This window comes from Lates calcarifer, linkage group LG18, assembly GCF_001640805.2.
Source record: "Lates calcarifer isolate ASB-BC8 linkage group LG18, TLL_Latcal_v3, whole genome shotgun sequence".
Taxonomy (NCBI): domain Eukaryota; kingdom Metazoa; phylum Chordata; class Actinopteri; family Centropomidae; genus Lates; species Lates calcarifer.
The window spans coordinates 5,453,333-5,471,736 of record NC_066850.1 but is presented as its reverse complement, the minus strand read 5'-3'; the positions used below and the strand labels follow the sequence as shown (position 1 = coordinate 5,471,736).

General features: G+C 42.7%; 1 protein-coding gene and 11 non-coding genes across 12 annotated transcripts in view; 7 read left to right on the top strand and 5 right to left on the bottom strand.

Moving 5' to 3' along the window:
• The window catches only part of wnt5b (wingless-type MMTV integration site family, member 5b), a 74,243-nt gene that overhangs the window by 3,869 nt on the left and 51,970 nt on the right, over positions 1 to 18,404 (top strand). The gene's annotated exons all lie outside the window — the stretch shown is intronic.
• trnak-cuu (transfer RNA lysine (anticodon CUU)) lies at positions 2,636 to 2,708 on the bottom strand. The gene has a single exon. It is a non-coding gene; the product is annotated as a tRNA-Lys (tRNA).
• On the bottom strand, positions 3,176 to 3,248 carry trnak-cuu (transfer RNA lysine (anticodon CUU)). Its single transcript has one exon. It is a non-coding gene; the product is annotated as a tRNA-Lys (tRNA).
• Positions 3,521 to 3,593, bottom strand: trnak-cuu (transfer RNA lysine (anticodon CUU)). Its single transcript has one exon. It is a non-coding gene; the product is annotated as a tRNA-Lys (tRNA).
• Positions 3,944 to 4,016, bottom strand: trnak-cuu (transfer RNA lysine (anticodon CUU)). The gene has a single exon. It is a non-coding gene; the product is annotated as a tRNA-Lys (tRNA).
• On the bottom strand, positions 4,718 to 4,790 carry trnak-cuu (transfer RNA lysine (anticodon CUU)). Its single transcript has one exon. It is a non-coding gene; the product is annotated as a tRNA-Lys (tRNA).
• trnal-caa (transfer RNA leucine (anticodon CAA)) lies at positions 15,636 to 15,748 on the top strand. The gene is made up of 2 exons: positions 15,636 to 15,673; positions 15,703 to 15,748. It is a non-coding gene; the product is annotated as a tRNA-Leu (tRNA).
• On the top strand, positions 15,970 to 16,042 carry trnak-cuu (transfer RNA lysine (anticodon CUU)). Its single transcript has one exon. It is a non-coding gene; the product is annotated as a tRNA-Lys (tRNA).
• trnak-cuu (transfer RNA lysine (anticodon CUU)) lies at positions 16,418 to 16,490 on the top strand. The gene has a single exon. It is a non-coding gene; the product is annotated as a tRNA-Lys (tRNA).
• On the top strand, positions 16,746 to 16,857 carry trnal-caa (transfer RNA leucine (anticodon CAA)). Its single transcript has 2 exons — positions 16,746 to 16,783; positions 16,812 to 16,857. It is a non-coding gene; the product is annotated as a tRNA-Leu (tRNA).
• On the top strand, positions 17,446 to 17,518 carry trnak-cuu (transfer RNA lysine (anticodon CUU)). The gene has a single exon. It is a non-coding gene; the product is annotated as a tRNA-Lys (tRNA).
• Positions 17,860 to 17,932, top strand: trnak-cuu (transfer RNA lysine (anticodon CUU)). Its single transcript has one exon. It is a non-coding gene; the product is annotated as a tRNA-Lys (tRNA).

Below are 18,404 nucleotides of genomic sequence, written 5' to 3'. Positions count from 1 at the left end.
TATTTACAGCATTTATTCTTTTATCTGTTTTTAACCTTTTTACCTGCTGAGGGTTTAAAAGTAAATTGATTTGAAAATGACTAACAGACTGCCTCAGGTTACCTGACAAAGGAAAGGTAGCCCAAAAATGTTTGACAGAAGAAAATAGGTGGATTCTGTCCTCCTTAATATTCACTAGAATGTTTCAGCCACTTGAACACACACTGTAATACAAGTTGACGACTTGACCCAAAGGCACCAGCCTGCACTTAAGCTTCTCCATTTGTGTGTGTGTGTGTGTTGACAATGCAGTGCGGCCATGGGGTAGTAATTATGGTCAAGTGTTGAGTGTGTATGCATTTCTGCATGTATGTGTGCACTCAAAATGTGACCCTGCGGTATTCGTTATGGTGTCTGTGCTCTCTGCATTCTCGACGCCTGTACGTGTGTGTGTGTGTGTGTGTGTGTGTGTATGCGTGTGTTAGGGCCTTTCTGGGCCGGTGGTTCAGGGCTATGCAGTGATGTCATCGGGGCGGCAGGGTGGGGTGACATGGGGTTAGCGTTTGGCAGAGGTCCTGACTCCAGCAGTCCTCAAAATGTGTCTGACCAGTAAGTATGTGACCGTTCCTGTTTGTCCGTGTGTGTGTGTCAGCTTGTCAGCCTGTGTGTGTGTGTATGGTCAGTGGTAGCTGTCACCGGCTGTATGCTAGCAGTGTCCTATGCTAATAGTAAAAGTGGTTTATTGGACACTTTATAGAGCCTGAAACCGTTTTATAAATCCGGCAGGCTGGTACAAGGGGACAGTCAGAGACCAAGCGACCACAAGACACACGGCATCAGACCAGAGGAGCTGCTATTACTGAACACTGTTGTGTTAAAGGAAAGAGAGGAATGCCTTCTTTCACCACTGACCTCATGAAATCCACTATTCCAAAGCAATAATAATGATATAGTTTTCGAATTTTAAGAGCATTTTTACAAGTATGTAAACTTTAACTATGACTCAGATTGACTGTATACTATCTAAAATATGTTTTACTATTTACTGTGCCTATGGTCACAGTTGCTACAAAGGAAGTGCTAAAGCGGGGTACACACCAAAAGATAATCGGGCCGATTACCGGTTGGTTGTCCAGTCTTGTCAGATTCTCCTGTGGTGTGAGGTGTGAGGTGTGTTAAGAGTGATTTTACTCTCCATGATCTGCTCCGAAGATGATCAGAGCCACCACCATAAATATTAAACATGTTCAATAAGATTGTCACGTGGAACGGAACGATAGCCAATCAGGAAGCAAGCTGACTGAAGACGGAAGCACAACAAACAAGAGACGTTATCGTCCGCCATGTTTGTTTGACTGTGTGAGATTTGGAGTTCTGAGAGCCCAGACTGTGGTTGTCGGTGGTGAATCTGTTAGTGTGTGGTGTAGCTGTGTTGGTCTTCTATCTACACATCACACACTGTAAGAACAAAACTGTGAAATCTGACATTTGTCATCATGTGTGTGGTCTCTCACATTTTCTAACTCAGGTAAGATTTTAAAAATCTGTTAGTGTGTGCCAGGCTGCCAGAACTGGTTGTCTCTCAAACACTACACCAGTTTAGCTGAGCTAAAAAAAAGGAGCTAAAACTCTCAGTCTAATTCAACAGCCCTGTGTTAAATTTTTCCTTCATGAATGTTCTACTGTTCTGTTTTTGTTGAATCTGTTTGAGGGGAGGTGTTGATTTAATTAGGTGTGCCTAATAAACTGGCAGCTGAGCACATATTTTATAATAAATATGAATCTTTGGGGCATATAAAAGTCTGGTTTAAGATGATGATTGTTCAGTTTCTTTGACCATGGTAGGTATTTACATTTTTAACGGTGAACAGTTATTTGAACAGAAACAGGATATAAACAGCAAAATTGTTACTGCTGGCATCTCCTCTCTTTTCCTCACTCCTTCTCTCCTCCTGTTTCTTTCTTCTTTTTTCTTCCTTTCTCCTCTCTTGTACCCTTTCCTCTCCTTCCCTTCCTTCTCCTCCTCTCAGTGGTGCTGATCTGGCACTGATAAAACTATCAACAGCACACCTGCACTGGGTTGGAGGGTTGTCACACACACAGACACACACATTCACAAACACAGTATAGGCCGTAGATGAGGCTGCAGACCCAAACAGATGGGGTACAAGAATCTCATTTAGCACGTGCTCACTACAATAAGCCTATTCTTTTATTCTTTTTAGCTTTTTCTTTTCTTTTTTCTTTGTCTCTCTCTTGCTTTCTTTGTTTCCATTTTTACCTTACACATCTCTATCAGGGCGAAACATTAGACATTGCATTATTTGCACAAATGTAACATATCTTAATCAAATCTGACTGTTTCAGTGAATAAATAATATTTTTATAATCCAATGTCTGCATTAAATGGGAATGTCACTCAGCATTTTTAAATATATTGTCAATCATTATATAGCAGATCCTTTGTTTCCCTTCCATGATCCTGTTCTTTTTTGAACGCCTGTCAGACTCACTGAACTAACACTTAGTTGTTCTCACATGAGGGATTTAACCTGCAGCCAGTCTCGGATCTTATTGTTTTGACTTCTATCCTTGTGCTTATCCTTGGCGGTGTAGCTTTTTTTAAAAAAGTGTAGCTTTTTTAAAAAAGCTACACCGCCCAACGTGGGGCTCGAACCCACGACCCTGACATTAAGAGTCTCATGCTCTACCGACTGAGCTAGCCGGGCTCTGTAATATGTCGTTTCGATCATGTGAACATCCATATCCATGGACTCTGATTGACAGCTAATTTGTGCATGAGCACCTTAAGAATTGTGTTTGAACTACTGTGACAATATTTTGATCTCCTTTTGATCTTCAGATTTTTACCCATCTTTAATCGATGTTTGCTTTTCAAAATAATTGTGTCCAACATGGAGCTTGAATCACAAACCTGAGATTAGGAGTGTCATGCTCTACTGACTGAGCTGCAACCATGGCAGTTTTTCTTAGATGGATCCTTTTTTATCAAAGGTCTAATTCACTTGTAGATGCTCTAATGGTTGGTCACAGACTCACACTGACAGTTTATTGGTATGTGTCTGACTAGAATTCATGTTATCGATGTATTTACTTGGAGCAACTCCTGTATAGTAGTATAGAGTCATTGATTACCATCCTAGAGTTTGAATCACCCTCTTCTCAAAAAGACCAGCGCCCAACGTGGGGCTCGAACCCACGACCCTGAGATTAAGAGTCTCATGCTCTACCGACTGAGCTAGCCGGGCTGCATTAGTTGTGTGTTAAGTGATCAACTGTGTCCGTTCTTGGGAAGAGGCACTCTGTACTCTTCATCCAGCTGTGTCATCAATATAAACTGATGGACTTAATATAACAGTGCAGGCTACAGACTCTCATTGAGGATTTATTGGTTTGTGAAGGCCCATAAGAACTGTTGGCCTTAGATGTATCCTCCTAGCAGAAGTCAAATTAAGCAGTATATAAGCTTGTACAGTAGCTTAAGCACTTTGTTTGCCAATCACCCTTTTTAAAAGGGTACCGCCCAACGTGGGGCTCGAACCCACGACCCTGAGATTAAGAGTCTCATGCTCTACCGACTGAGCTAGCCGGGCCATGTTTTTGGGATATCAGTAATCGAGATCATTGTCGTCCAAGAGGGGTTGACTCAAGGGCAATATACCTCCACCTACAAGAACCTACAGAACCGAACAAGCCTCTTGGATTAGAGGTGAAATGTTCTACAACCAAGCCTTGATTCAACCTTTCTTCGATATTTGTGACTGGTTACAATTTGCTCATCAGTTATCAGTTTATCAGAGGGCAATATTGACTGTTGAATCACCTCTTCCCTTCCCTGTCTGTTGTAGTCTTTAATCTTGGTTCAGCCCTGTCATCAAGTAAACCTTTTGACATTATATTTGTGCATGACATAACAGTTTTTGTTTTTACCTTAAAACACTAGCGCCCAACGTGGGGCTCGAACCCACGACCCTGAGATTAAGAGTCTCATGCTCTACCGACTGAGCTAGCCGGGCTGCGTGTGTCTTTCTTTAGTAACTGTAGCCATGGTATGCCTTGGACATGTGCAGTCTGTGGCAGTCTTCAGACTTTTCAAGTATCAGTAGTTTGACAGTCCAAAGTGTTGGTATGACATGATTTTTTTTAGTAAACTACTTCCTGCCACATGACAGTTGATGGTTTTACAGGGTTTAATTTCCTCTTGGCTCAGCTATGTGAGCAACATAAACTGCAACAACTAGAAGTTGACTTGTTGGCCACTGACTGTTGTCGATTGGTGTGTGAGGTCCCTTTACAATTCATGATGCAGCCTTTTATCAGAACTTAACTTCAGCCACTTCTGCCAGTTTGATTTCAATTCTCCTAAAAAACATCATCGCCCAACATGGGGTTCAAACCCACGACCCTGAGATTAAGAGTCTCATGCTCTACTGACTGAGCTGAGATAACTTCGTAACTCAATTTGTTCAGCAGCCAAGATGGATCAATGACACTCTTGTACCCTTGAGTTGGGTGACCCATTCCCTTCAAAAGCACCAGTTCTCAATATGAGGCCCAACCCACATCCATGCCATGGGAAGAGATCCATTTTGTTGCAGTTCTTACTCTTGGTTCAGTTCTGTCATCAAGAGAGACTCACTTTCAGGAATGGTACCACCTAAACCAAATGGACGTGTGGACGTGCATGGCGGCGGTTATGCTCAACCCAAAACTGTCACGCCCAACGTGGGGCTCGAACCCACGACCCTGAGATTAAGAGTCTCATGCTCTACCGACTGAGCTAGCCGGGCTGTGTGTAATGGTTCCTTCTAGTAACTGTAGCCATGGTATGCCTGGCACTGGAGCGTCTGCACTCCACAAAAATCTGACTTCTCATGTATCAGTGGTTTGATTAACCCATATGTTGTGTGGCAGTAACCATGGTTTAGTGTGAACTTCATACATCATCAAGGTGTTGGTATGACATGTTTTTACAGTAAACTACTTCCTGCCACATGACCTCAGTTGGCCTGACAGGGTTGGGCTGTGTGTCCTGCCCCCTCCCACTGCATTGATATTGTAAATCATTTCACCATGCCACTGTCAGCCATTCAAAACACAGCAATCAGTGTGGCTGTTCAAATCAGCAGGGTGGTCCGCTGCACACACACACACACACACACACACACACACACACACACACACTGAAACCTGTATACCCGCTGACTCACACATTTGCACAGGGTGAGCACGTTCATTGCAGAGGCAACATAGTTTGGCAAAAACAGGTGATAGTGAGCTGTGTGAGCGTGTGTGTGTGTGTTTAGAGAGCGGTGAGGGACCCAGTTGAAAGAGAGGGGAGGAAAGTAGAAGTCCAGATGCAGAGAAAGAACGAGTGAAGGTAATAAAAAAAAAAAAGAGTGACAGGGAACAGTCAGTCAGAGGAGAGGAAACGCTGCCTCTTACTGGTCATTGTCTGCTACTACAACAGATCAAAGAAAATAGGCAGAGGAGAGTCAAAGTAAACACACATTTCAATTATTCTTTGACAGAGTTGACAGAGTTTGCCTTTTTGTGAGTCGTACAACACATATCATAAATATAATATATTGTTTCCCTATGATCATGAAAGCCTTACAATAAACACAAAAACACATTAGCAGCTGAAAGGCTCTTCTTCTCTGCTTCGCTGTAGTTTAGGTGTTTTTGATTTCTTGTAATTTTTCCTCCCATCTTTTGTTTCTCTTCTTCCCTCCACCATTTCCATTTTCATCTGATTTCTCTCTTGTCTGTTCTATCTTTTCCTCTGCAGTGTGTATGTGTGTGTGTGTGTGTGTGTGTTGGAGGAGGTGGCTATAATATAATGAGATTCCCAGTGCCCAGGTGCTCTTTCTAGATAATTACTGAGTGTGTTTTTCTGTAGCCGATCTCCAAACTGAGGCAATACCAAATCTGTCAGTGCACACATACACACATACAGAAGAGGGAGAGGGAGAGAGAGGATCAAATTAAATTTATTCCCACTATCTTGTTTCTGATTGCAAGCTAGCCACCCTTCTATCCTCTCCAGCTCTGGCCAACCCCGTCTTTGTCTCTTTTTTGCCCCCTCTTCTTCCTTATCTCTCTTTCTCACTTTGCCTTTCTCCATCCTTTTCTTTTTCCTTGTCTTCTCTTTTCCCATTTTCTCTCCTCTGACCATCCTCCCCTCTATTTATCCCACATCTTGACTGCTGTGTGTGTGCAGGAGAGGGATCGACAAAGCATTAGTCAGTTGTCTGGAGAAAGAAAAAAAAATCACAGAGGTAGCAGAAAACATTGATTTCCATTTCCATTTTTTTGTTCTTCAAAACTCATCCATCACTGATTGGCAAAAATGATTTATTAGGAAGTGAACTGACTAAAGCTGCAGCTGCCTGTGGACCGGACTGAGAGGACCTGAGCACTGCATTGCGTTAAGAGAGGACACTGACTCTTTGCCAGATGTGCTTTTTCGCTAACAAGGAGACTATTTCACCTCTGTCTGTCCGGTTTCTTTGTGGTTTTATGATGCTGAGCTAGTTTATACAGTCCACTGAACATCCAGATAGTGCACTGGCTGTTAATGAAATAAACTGTGGGCCAAAACCATCACACTATGCCACGATGAAGAGAACGTCTTTCTTTAATTGGGAATAGATAACAAGCAGCTACGAGTGCTCATCTTAGTGTAACTTAGTACTTGTATTTTTGAGATTTTTGTTAAAATATTTAGGATCAGGTACTAAACTACCTCCACGTCCAGGTGATTGAATGGACAATTTACTGTTTAGAAATCATGAAAACTACATTAAATTTACATAGTTACAGTCAACCACCACCAGTCTATAAAGAGATTGAGGTGAATATTAAATCCAGAATCAATTTGGAAAAACCTGCAGCAGCAATATTTGGTCCATATTTCAGGCTGTATAATGTCCTTAAATAATAATATACTGAGGAGGTGTGATACTTATGTTAAAGTAATTGTCTTTAATACCAGAATGTTCATATTTTATTCCAAGGCTAAAAAGTTCCCTGCCCAGCTGTGCTCTCTTTGAATGCCAACAATACAGCAAGTGTGTAGTGCTGGAATAACCACAAAAAACGGTTGCCAATGGAATAAATCCTGGGTCCAGTATTGACATTTCCTCTGGATAGCAGGTTGTTGTTGTGGGACAGATCTGAGTTTGTGTTAAGGAGGAAAATGCCATCACTGCTTTGCAGAGCATCACTGGACTGAAGAGTAACAGTACCTCTATCTGAGGAGGAGAGGTCTGATACTCTCTCTACGCTTGTCTTTAAAAATACCTGAATTTATTTTGTTTCTGCAACAGAGAGAATTTTGCAGCACTCTGAACCGCAGACAAGCATCTCTCTCATAAAGCCGCTGAATCTCTGTGTTTGGATTATTGAGGGACAGAACAAAATCTGGGTGTGAGTCAGGGATTGAAAATCTGATCAGTGAGTCAACAGTGTTCTCCAATCCCCCTGAAACTACTATCAAACTGTGGTGGCGTGGCTCAAAAAGCTTTCACTCTCTGCTAATCTTTGGATACAGAAGAGTTAAAAAAAAAAAAAAAAAACACTTCTGTGGCGTCGTGCCTCCTGGATTTCACCCTGCATATTTTAACACATGCAGCAGCATATATTTCACATCAGCGTCTGCCACTGCTGTGGTGCTGCGTCGTCTGTCAAACGTGTGTGCTGCCTGAATCGAGATCAGAATTGTGTTATTCGTTATGCTCATTAAATGTACAGGGATCTGTCTCACTGGTGTTTGTGCAAGGACGCTCTGTGTGCACGCAGCAGTGCATATGTCAGCGACAGCCGGACCTCATGGACATCACACTGTCACTCTAAAAATATGTATTCATATGAAGCAGCTTCTTATCAGCAATTATCAGTGCTGCCACAGGACAAAAGGATTAGGTTTTGTCTGTTTGTGTCTCATTCAAAGACATTAATGAGAAATATCTGATTTTGGGATTTTTTTGCTGCATTATAAAAGAAAAAATAGAAATCTCATTCATTAATGGATGTTGAGTTACGACCGTAACTACTATTGCAAGATTTCAGATAAATTGTGTATAGAGGAAAGAAAGAAACAGTTTTCATATTTTCATCCTGATAAATGTCTTTTTACTCGTTCTCCATGTAACTGTCAGTTCAGATGTTCGATCTCAGAAGTTGTGTTTTCCTCGGTTCAGCCGGGGTTGAAGTTTTAAAATGTGGCGCTGCAGTAACAGTGGACACAGACAGAGGGCGCTACATCACTGGAACTCACCACTGACATGCTGGACACATGAGAGAGGAGGGGAGAGCTGAAAGCAAGGAGGGACAGGGGTGAGAGGTTAGAAGGCGGAGATGGAGGGATAGGAAGGGGGAGAAGAGAGTTGAACGAAAAGAAAGAGGGAGACTGAAGGAGAGAGAGAGAGTTGGGAAAAGAGAGTGAGGAGATAAATCAAGAGATAGCAGTTAAAGGCAACATTTTGAACACTGGTGTGAATTCTCCCCCACTCCCTCTTCCTTTCTCCTGTGAAGACTTGCTTTTTGTTTTTTTCTACTTTCACCAAATTAATTTCAGAAGGCGCTGCCATCTTTCTTCCACCCTTCCTTTATTATCTCAGTCTTCTTCCCCTTTCTCCCCCTCCATCTGACCACTTGCCCCCCTCCACCCTCCCCTCTCCCATCATGCATGGTTGGGTCCAGGCCATTTGCTTCCTCTCCAGCAGGCCCGTACCATTAGTGACCAGCGGGGGAATTGTTGTTCTCTGCATGCAGCTGGGCACAGGTGTGCTGATGCTCTCTCTGTCGCTCCATCTCTCTGCATGCGCTGGCTATTAGCATCAGTCTCAGCATAGTCACACACACACACACACACAGATGCTTTTAGTGGTTATGCTCATACCAGGAAAAATAAGGATAATTCTGGTTTATTAAAAGTTGGATCATATTTTTAGTTTTGGCCATCACAAATTATAATTGCTGAGATCTGAGATGGCAACCCTAAAAATAAGTCCAGTATAGAAGTATGAAAAGCATAAATGTATTACTCAAACTGTTTGTTTTTAATGTTTAGTTTTAGGTTCACATTTTACCTACCGTACTTTCTGTTCATGCCTAGTTTTCCTGTGCAATCAGAGATTATAGCAGAAATTTCATTTGGTTTAGATAATGTGGTTAAAGTGTTGCCAGCTTTACAAGCTGTCTGACAGTCTGAGTGATTATTTCTTGCCCTATTGGACTTAGTAATAGTAGTGAGAACTGAAATGATTAGTAAAATGGCAGAAATCCACTGCTTTCAACTTCTGAAATGTGAATATTTTCGTCTTCTATGATTTTTAATTGAGTGTTTGTAGGTTTTGGACAGACAAAACAAGACACTTTAAGATTATCCTGAAATCTGGGGACTTGATGGGCATTTTTTCCTATTTGATGACAGAGAACAGTCAGTATCATTAATAATCATTAGTTGTAGCCAGAAGTAACAATGAGTGAAGCTACTGTAAAGCAAATAGAAGACAGTGGAATGGTCCTTTAGTCCCTTAGGGATGCAACAAATTGGCACATTTCTTCAGTAATTCTTGAACCTAAATTTAAGAAAAGGACAAAAAAACAAGCCTCCCCTGTGTGTCTCTCCCTCTCTCTCACACTCACACTAGTGCTGTCGTAGCCACACAGAAACACTCGAGCCAGCAAAGTGTGACTCAACAGAAATCTGTTCTTCTCCATTTCTCCATTGTGTCTTCTTTCTCTGTCAGTGTCTCTCTCTCTCTTTCTCTGTCTCTGTCAACAACAAACTCCCCCTCCTCCTCCTCCCTCTCCTCCTCATCGCTGGATACAGACAAACACACACACACACACACACACACACACACATATAGACCCCTCCAGCTCTCCTTCAGCTTTGTCCACCCTCTGTGGGCGCTGTGCCCGGAGAGAGGCAGCGTGAACTGGGCAAGGAGCTGCAGACCGAGCCCTGCAGTCGGTGCACCAGCACCCTGGAAAAGCCTAGAGAGAAATATTAAAAGAAGGAAAGAGGCAGGAGAGAGAGGCGGGAGGAGGAGAAGGGTTAAAAGAAGAAGGCAGTAAAGAGAGGGAAGATGAGAAGAAGCGAGGAATTGAGTGGAGAGAGGATGAAGAGATAAGAGGATGCAAGAGCAGGGGAGACATGCAACAGAGGAGAGGATAAGGAGGAGGGGGGGGACACAAGGAGATTAGAAAAATAGATAGATCGATAGATAGAGAGATACAGAGGGAAGAAGAAGAAGAAGAAAGACACAGAGCGAAAAGGAGAAAGTGTGAGGCCGGGAGAGAAAAAAGAGAGAGCCGGGCAGACAGCCAGCTCTCCCAGGAGAGAGAGAGAGGTCAGAGCAACGGACACGTCTCTGGAGAGACTGTGTGTGTGTGTGTGTGTGTGTGGAAGACAGAGGCGAGGGATGGAGGGAGGAGGAGAGAAGAATGCAGAGGAGGAGGAACAGGAGAGCAGTGGAGCGCAGAGAGAGAGAGAGAGCGAGGAGGGCTTGTATGAGATACACACTGAATGCCTGAAATGCGACCTTGGCAATCTATATCTGTGTGTGCATTTTTTCTTTTGTAATACATTTAAAGGACAAGGCTGCCATTATTCAGTTTTTTTCTTTTAGTCAACAAACCCCATAAAAAGAGTGTGATAGTTTCTCACTTTTCTACCCTGCACTTTATTTCAGCAAACATTACCTAAACAGGAGTAAATAAAACATGATGGACTATTTTCTCCACAAATTAATGTAACACACATTTGTGAGTATTTACAGCAGCAGGACCATGTATGCTAGCCTGCTAACGAGACTCCACTGACATTTTGTCTCACTTCTATCATCCATCCAGTTTTACAGTTTTGCTCACATTAGTTAATTTCCTGTATGGGAATGGGTGGGAATTGTTGTATCAGTCCCAACATCTTTCTCAGTTGCCACGGAAGCGGTTGCTAGGAGGAGGTAGCTTGATGTTTTTCACATTGATCACAGAATTACTGCGCAGCTGTGTTGATCTCAGTTTTTGTGTGGAGCTAGGAAGATGTAGGAAGATGACGTTCTTAAGCCCACCGACAGCAGAGCATGGCACAGATAAATGAGCTATATCAGGATTTAATGACACAAGTAATAACTGTTAGTAGGATCTGGTGATTTGTTAACAATAAGAAAAATATAAAATATCACCAGAACTATCCTGTAACAGAGACAAAGAACAACTTTCAAGAGAAGTTTCCAGAAAGTATATGTTTTGCTGTTTGTATTCTTGATAACACTGAGGGCATTGTGGGTTATACTGGGACATCTGTGTGTGTGTGCGCGCGCATTCATGCACATTCTGTTTGTGCAAGGGCAGCACAGGTCATAGAGCGCCGTGTGTGTGTGTGTCAATAACAGTATCTGGAGGCCACAGGATTACGTGACCTTGCATGCCACATGTGCTGTCTTCCACTCACATACATGCACTCCCTCGCACACACATACTCAAACACAAAGCCCCATGAAATTCTCTGACTCCTAAGGGTCTTTATGGGGCTCTTGCATTGGTCATGGAGAGGTAGGAGAGGAGGAAGAGGAAGAGGTGCGAGAGGAGAGAAGACGGAGGAGGGCAAATGTGGAAAAAGCAACCCTATCTCCAACACAATACATTCATATGCTGCTAATTTCCGCTGCCAAATATGATGCGGAGGAATTGGAATTGGTGGAATTGTATCAAATTGCTGCCTGAATTACGCTCATTTCCGATACAGGAAGTGTGACAACCTTATTATACGTAGAAGGCATAGAGAGGAGGTTAGGCTGGATGATTTGGCACGCAGAGAACAGGACTTTGACTCCAGAGACTGGGGCTGGCATCCTGTGACCCACGTATAGCTGGGTGTCAGTTACTGAAACACTCGGTTAAGGTTAGTAAAAGATTGCAGCTTTGGTTAAATATTTAAAAAGTTGCAGTGTTCCATTATGTTTCTCAAGGCAGTGTTGACTTTTAATAGAAATGAACCAAGACCTCAATCTTGACCAAGTGGTCATTTCACACATGTTACTAATTGGCATGATGTTACCTATCATATGTATTTGCTAATGTACTGCTCTTCCTCATAGTGAAGTGAAAGCACAAGGACAGCTTCTTCAGAATAAACTGACCTATTTTAATGACAGTAATACTTCCCTCTCTCCCTCAGTTAGAGCACATCCCTCCATCAACCTCAGCTACTATAACTGCAGACAGCACAGCTCCACATCTGCACACAGGTGAGGAAATATCAAGCTATTAGATATATAATTGCTGTAAATTACATCATCATACAACCATCAAGTGAAGCAATGTACATCTCATTTTGTGCTAATGCAAATTATTTGTATATGAGACAGGGCTGAGAGAGGAAAAGTAAAGACAGAGCAGGAGGAGGAGGCGAGTTTAAGGAGATGGTTGGGTGAAGCTGGGGCCCTGAGGGCTCAGGACATTATTTCAGCTGCTCTGTGTGTGTGTGTGTGTGTGTGTGTGTGTGTGTGTGTGGTATAGGGACAGGTGGACATCTTTGTGTTATCTTTGCCTACATCTCTCCTCATCCTCCCTCTCAATCAATCTTGAGTGTCTTTAGATTGTTTGCACAAGTTTGTGTGTCTCTATATATGCCAAAGAATTTAAAAATTGTGTTTGTGTGGGTGTTTGTGTGTGCGTTGTTTCCATTGCTATTAGTGCAATCTATACATACACTCGGACTGTATGTGTATGTGTGTGTTTGTATGTTTTTTGCATCTGTTTGGGCATGTGTCATCCCTTTGAGTCTTTCTACTTGTCTGTATTTGTGTGTCTGTGCTTGTGTTTGAGCTTGTATATGTGTGGGCTCACATTGCTATCCCTTGCCGAGTGTGTGTGTGGTGTGTGTGTGTGTGTGTGTGTGTGTGTGTGTCTGCCGCGAAGCCCCAGTGAGATCCAGCGAGCATGACGGAGAATGACAGGTTGATTTATGGCGAGGCTATAAGTAGAATGACTACTGGTAGAGAGAGAGAGAGAGAGGGAGTGTGTGTGTGTGTGTGTGTGTGTGTGTGAGGGACAAAAACGCGACGGAGAGAGTGGAAAAAAGATGGTGGGGAGAGAAGGAGGGAGAGGAGAGGGTGATGAGAGAAAAGGGGATGCAGAGAAAGCGAGAGCGGGATGACAGAGCTAAAGAGGCAATGTGGGGCAAGAGGGAAGAAGAGTGATGAGGAAAAGGGAGAAGGCAGGAAAAGAAGGAGAGGGGTCAGAGAGGGACTGATTGGGGATTGTGGGAGTGGGATTAAGTTGCCTATTTGCATATTGCTAAGAATGGCAGAAAGGCGAAGGAGAAAATATGACCAATCTGCTACTGGCATGAAAAAATGGCAGAGAGAGAGAGAAAGTTAGGCTCCTCTGTGAGTTGGTTTAATGACAAACAGGCTCGGCTCGGCACCATTTTGACGAGTCTCAACAGGAAAATAACATTATCTCCACAATTACGTTTACATTTTTAGACATTTAGCTGATGCTGTTATGCAGAGCGACATACACAGAGTGCAAATGAGCTTCAATCCCCAGATCAGTCACAACATAGAGCAAACAATATCCAAGAGGGCATTCGAGAGCTGTGATGACTCTTAAGACGGTGATGGAAGACATACAATGTAAGTGAGAGATGTGAAAATACATTATTGATCCAATATTTCAGTGTTTATGATATCACATTCATCTGACACTTTCATCTTGCATTTGGAAAAGTAACATAGAATAAACTACAGACCAGAAATGCCTTTATAATAGGTATTGGTGTTGACTTTTAACCCAGTGAACTGCCCTCAGTCTTACTGACAGTAATTCAACATGGATTTAGAAAGAAAGTTATTGCATTAAGACGGCATTCCACCAAATTTCAACATCAGGATCAGTGTACTTGTCAGACAGAGTCTGTTGTTAAACGTCTCCTGTGTTTAAGGGAGCTTTCTAAAGTCGGCCAGAGTTACCCTAATGTTGTCATCAGGGTTATCTCAGCCTGGGCCACATACAAACAAATAGCCTGTGAGACAAATTGGTGGCGTCAGGTTTGAAGGACGTGGGCATTTGTTAGGCAGGGAAGGTCTAAGGAAGAGATCTATTGAGTTGCATGATGGGAAATGAAGGTTTTGGAGCTTGGTGCATTAATTTTGACAAAATGTTTTGAATGTGTGAAAGACTCAGTTTAATAAGTAGATTTATGATGAGTCTGGTGTAATTTGTTATGTGTATGGAACCACAGTTGTAGAGTTACTGTGTGAGCACCAATGACCAGGGATTAACACACAACTGTAGTTTGGCCCCACATGAAACACAATGTCTGTGTTTCTGAGTGTTCTGCTCAAGGGCACATCAGCAGTACAGAGTGACCTTTGGAATACTAACCTGAGACTTTACTGGGTTTGTTGTGAACTTATTGTCAAATCAAGAGACAATGGCCATTTCCTGGATCAGGACATAATTGCTTGTCCAGACAGTGAACGAATAATGAAGCCTTAAATCTGATTTGTCAAGTTTACAAGAGCGCTTTATTTTGAAATGTCAAAGACAAGGAAAGAGAAGGGATTTTTCCATGAGTCGTGTGTTCAGTCACAGAGGAGCTTTTAATTTGAAACAGCAGATGCTCAGAGGATTTTTCTAATGGGATAATTCGATCTGAACTGTGTCTGAAATTTTAAGTGTTGTCATGAGATTTGTCCGGTTTAAAGGTAAACAAGAACAGTCTGAAACAGTTCCTCTCTCTCTCTCTCTCTCACACACACACACACACACCTGCCAGAACAATTGCTCCCATGACAACCTGGCAACCACGAGGGCTTTTGAAGCACAGGTCAGTAGAGTTTTGTGTGTGTGTGTGTGTGTGTTGCCAAACATCAGTGCAACCAGCAATTTCTATTTTCTTTCTCTTTCCGCTTCTTTTTGTTGCTTTGCTCTTTTCATCTCCCTTTCTTGTCTTCTCATTTCTGTTTTGCATAGGAAACTGTTCTCATCCTGTTCTCTGCCCTCAGGTAAAAAAAAAAGAAAAAAGTGAGAGAATGTCAAAGAAATCAAGAAAAGCAATAACGAGTGTTTTCAAGATAGCGAGAGAGGAGGAGGAAGGAGGAGGAAGGAGGAGGAAGGAGTGTGAGAAATACGAGTGAGAGAGGTAGATAGAGACAGAGGGGAAGAGAGAGAGGGAGCACAGTCTTTGATCTCTCTCCTGGGGAGCTGGAGCTGGTCTTGGCATGCAGCCATAAAACCCCACAGTACACACACACACACACACACACCACACACACACCACACCCACCACACACACACACACACACACACACACACACACACATTTAGGTCTAGCTGGCCTGCTCCAGGGCTTTGTTGATTATTTCTGCCGAGAAGATCAAAGACGTCAAACGCCCCCTCCTCCATCGTCCATCAATCCATCCATCCATCCATCCTCCACCTATCTGTCTGTTCACCAGTCCATCTGTCCGGCCATTCATCGCTGTGTGTCCATTCATTCTTCTATCAGATAGATACATAGATAGAAAGATGTATGTCTATGTTTATAGTTTTCCTTGGTCTCCCAGCTTTCATTGAGTCCAGAGTGATGTTGGTGAGTTTGTCTTTCAGTTGTCAGGGTGGCCGAGTGGTCTAAGGCGCCAGACTCAAGGGTTGACTCCTTCCTGAGCTAACAGGGACTTCTGGTCTCCGAATGGAGGCGTGGGTTCAAATCCCACTCCTGACAGATGTTTTGCCTGCAGCTTTTCTCCCTGTCATATTGTAGAAAGCCTGCTGAATATGTACATGCATTATCCTGTATTGCTTACTTCTATTGGTTGTGGGTAGGCAGACTATGGCAGAGTTAATTTCCTGATTAAAGAATACTACCTTCAGTGAGAAATGTGTCGAAGGAGCAGCTTTTTTTGTTTGAACGAGGTGTGATTTTTCAGTGCAGCTTTCTCTGAAGCCTGGCTAGCTCAGTCGGTAGAGCATGAGACTCTTAATCTCAGGGTCGTGGGTTCGAGCCCCACGTTGGGCGGTGGAGCTTTTACAAGAAGGAATGTCAGTCAAAGTTCTGGAGCTACTCGGTACGATACTGCATCAGCTGCAGAAACCGCAAGAGTATCTGAACTTGACCTCTCAAGGGAAAGTTCGTCCGAGGCCATTAATCCTTGAGGCCGTCACACACCAAACGACAACAGTCTGTAGATGATTGTTACCTGCACTTTTCCAGGAGCTTGTCTTGAACACAAAGCTGAACCAAGAGTAAAGAGTTATCGCATGGTGCACCAGCTCATCTATGTATCATTTTATCTTTAATGTCCTGGAGAGTCTGAAAAAATCATGCTATTTATAATGTGTCTTGTAAGCATCCTTTTTTATTCGGTGATCCATGATTTTTATTCCTGCAGGTGCCCGGCTAGCTCAGTCGGTAGAGCATGAGACTCTTAATCTCAGGGTCGTGGGTTCGAGCCCCACGTTGGGCGGTTGTGCTTTTAAATGATGTAGATGAGGATAAGGTAAGAAATGTTCAATAGACAACTCAGTTTACATTGTCCATGAATGGAAACTCACAAAAACATTTCAGAGTAACCCCCTGGAGAAGTGTGTTTAGATGTGTCCTTATGTTTCTGATAAGCACCTTTTTTGTTTGTTTTGACATGAGGATTTTTGTAGTTTTAGGGGGTTAGCTTAGCTTTCGTTAAGTCCAGAGTGATGTTGGTGAGCTCATGCTGTCAGTTGTCAGGGTGGCCGAGTGGTCTAAGGCGCCAGACTCAAGGGTTGACTCCTTCCTGAGCTACAGGGACTTCTGGTCTCCGAATGGAGGCGTGGGTTCAAATCCCACTCCTGACAAGAGTTTTACTAAGAGGTTTTCTCCCTGTAATATTGTTTGCATTATCGTCTTATCATTACTTAAATAACTATACAACTAACTGAAGTAGCTGTGCAAAATTGAATTAGCTGCACTGTTGACTTCAGATGACTGTTAATAAGCAGACTTTGTCACTCAACAACCTTTCTTGTTTTGACCAGATATGATTTCCTACAGATGCCTGGCTCAGTCTGTAGAGCATGAGCGTGTCCATGAGTGGAAACTATTCAGGTCATTTCAGAGTAACCCTGAGAAAAAGGGCATGTAGTAGTGGAATAACTGCAGTGTAAGGCTGCCTTCAGTGGCAATGAGAACAATGGGTCTGTCTGAGTATAACTATCAACCACTATGTGCTGAGGATTTTTATACAGAGATTGTTTTCACATATGTTGAGATATTGTTTTCTCACTGGTCTCACTAACCACTGTGCATTGTGTTGGCTAGATGTTTTAACTTCACTTGAATAGTATGTTTAAAGTTATGCAGTTCAGTTAAGGAAAATATCAAAAACAAAGTTGATGACCTGATGACCTGTTTGTCCACGTCACCATACCTTACATTCCTGTGAAGCCCGGCTAGCTCAGTCGGTAGAGCATGAGACTCTTAATCTCAGGGTCGTGGGTTCGAGCCCCACGTTGGGCGGTGGAGCTTTTACGAGAAGGAATAACCACAAGGAATGTCAGTCAAAGTTCTGGAGCTACTCCGTACGATACTGCATCAGCTGCAGAAACCGCAAGAGTATCTGAACTTGACCTCTCAAGGGTCAACAGTCTGTAGATGATTGTTACCTGCACTTTTCCAGGAGCTTGTCTTGAACACAAAGCTGAACCAAGAGTAAAGAGTTATCGCATGGTGCACCAGCTCATCTATGTATCATTTTATCTTTAATGTCCTGGAGAGTCTGAAAAAATCATGCTATTTATAATGTGTCTTGTAAGCATCCTTTTTTATTCGGTGATCCATGATTTTTGATTCCTGCAGGTGCCCGGCTAGCTCAGTCGGTAGAGCATGAGACTCTTAATCTCAGGGTCGTGGGTTCGAGCCCCACGTTGGGCGTCAGAGCTTTTGGATGACATGAATGAGAGTTAGTGGATAGAGAAGTTCAACAGACAGATGAGTGAAAACAAAACTAAAAAGTGCATTTAGATGTAATAGTGAAAAAAGTATAACGTCAGGCTACTTTCAGTGGCAGTGACAAAGATGGGTCGCAATAGACAGCGTTAAGATTTGTTCTTGTACATTCGTAGAAGTCTCATGAAGTCTCTTAAAGTAACCAGGGATATTTAATATTTTGCATCAGCTTGTTCTGTCACATTTCATCTATCTGCATATAACTATCAACCACTATGTGCTGAGGATTTTTACACAGAGGATGTTTTTCACATATGTTGAGATTTTGTTTTCTCACCGTTCTCACTTTAACATGTGCATTGCATTAGTCAGACATTTTAGATTCACTTGAACAACATATCAAAAATTCTGCAACTCACAAAAAAAATATCACACAAAGTTGATAACCTGGTGCATG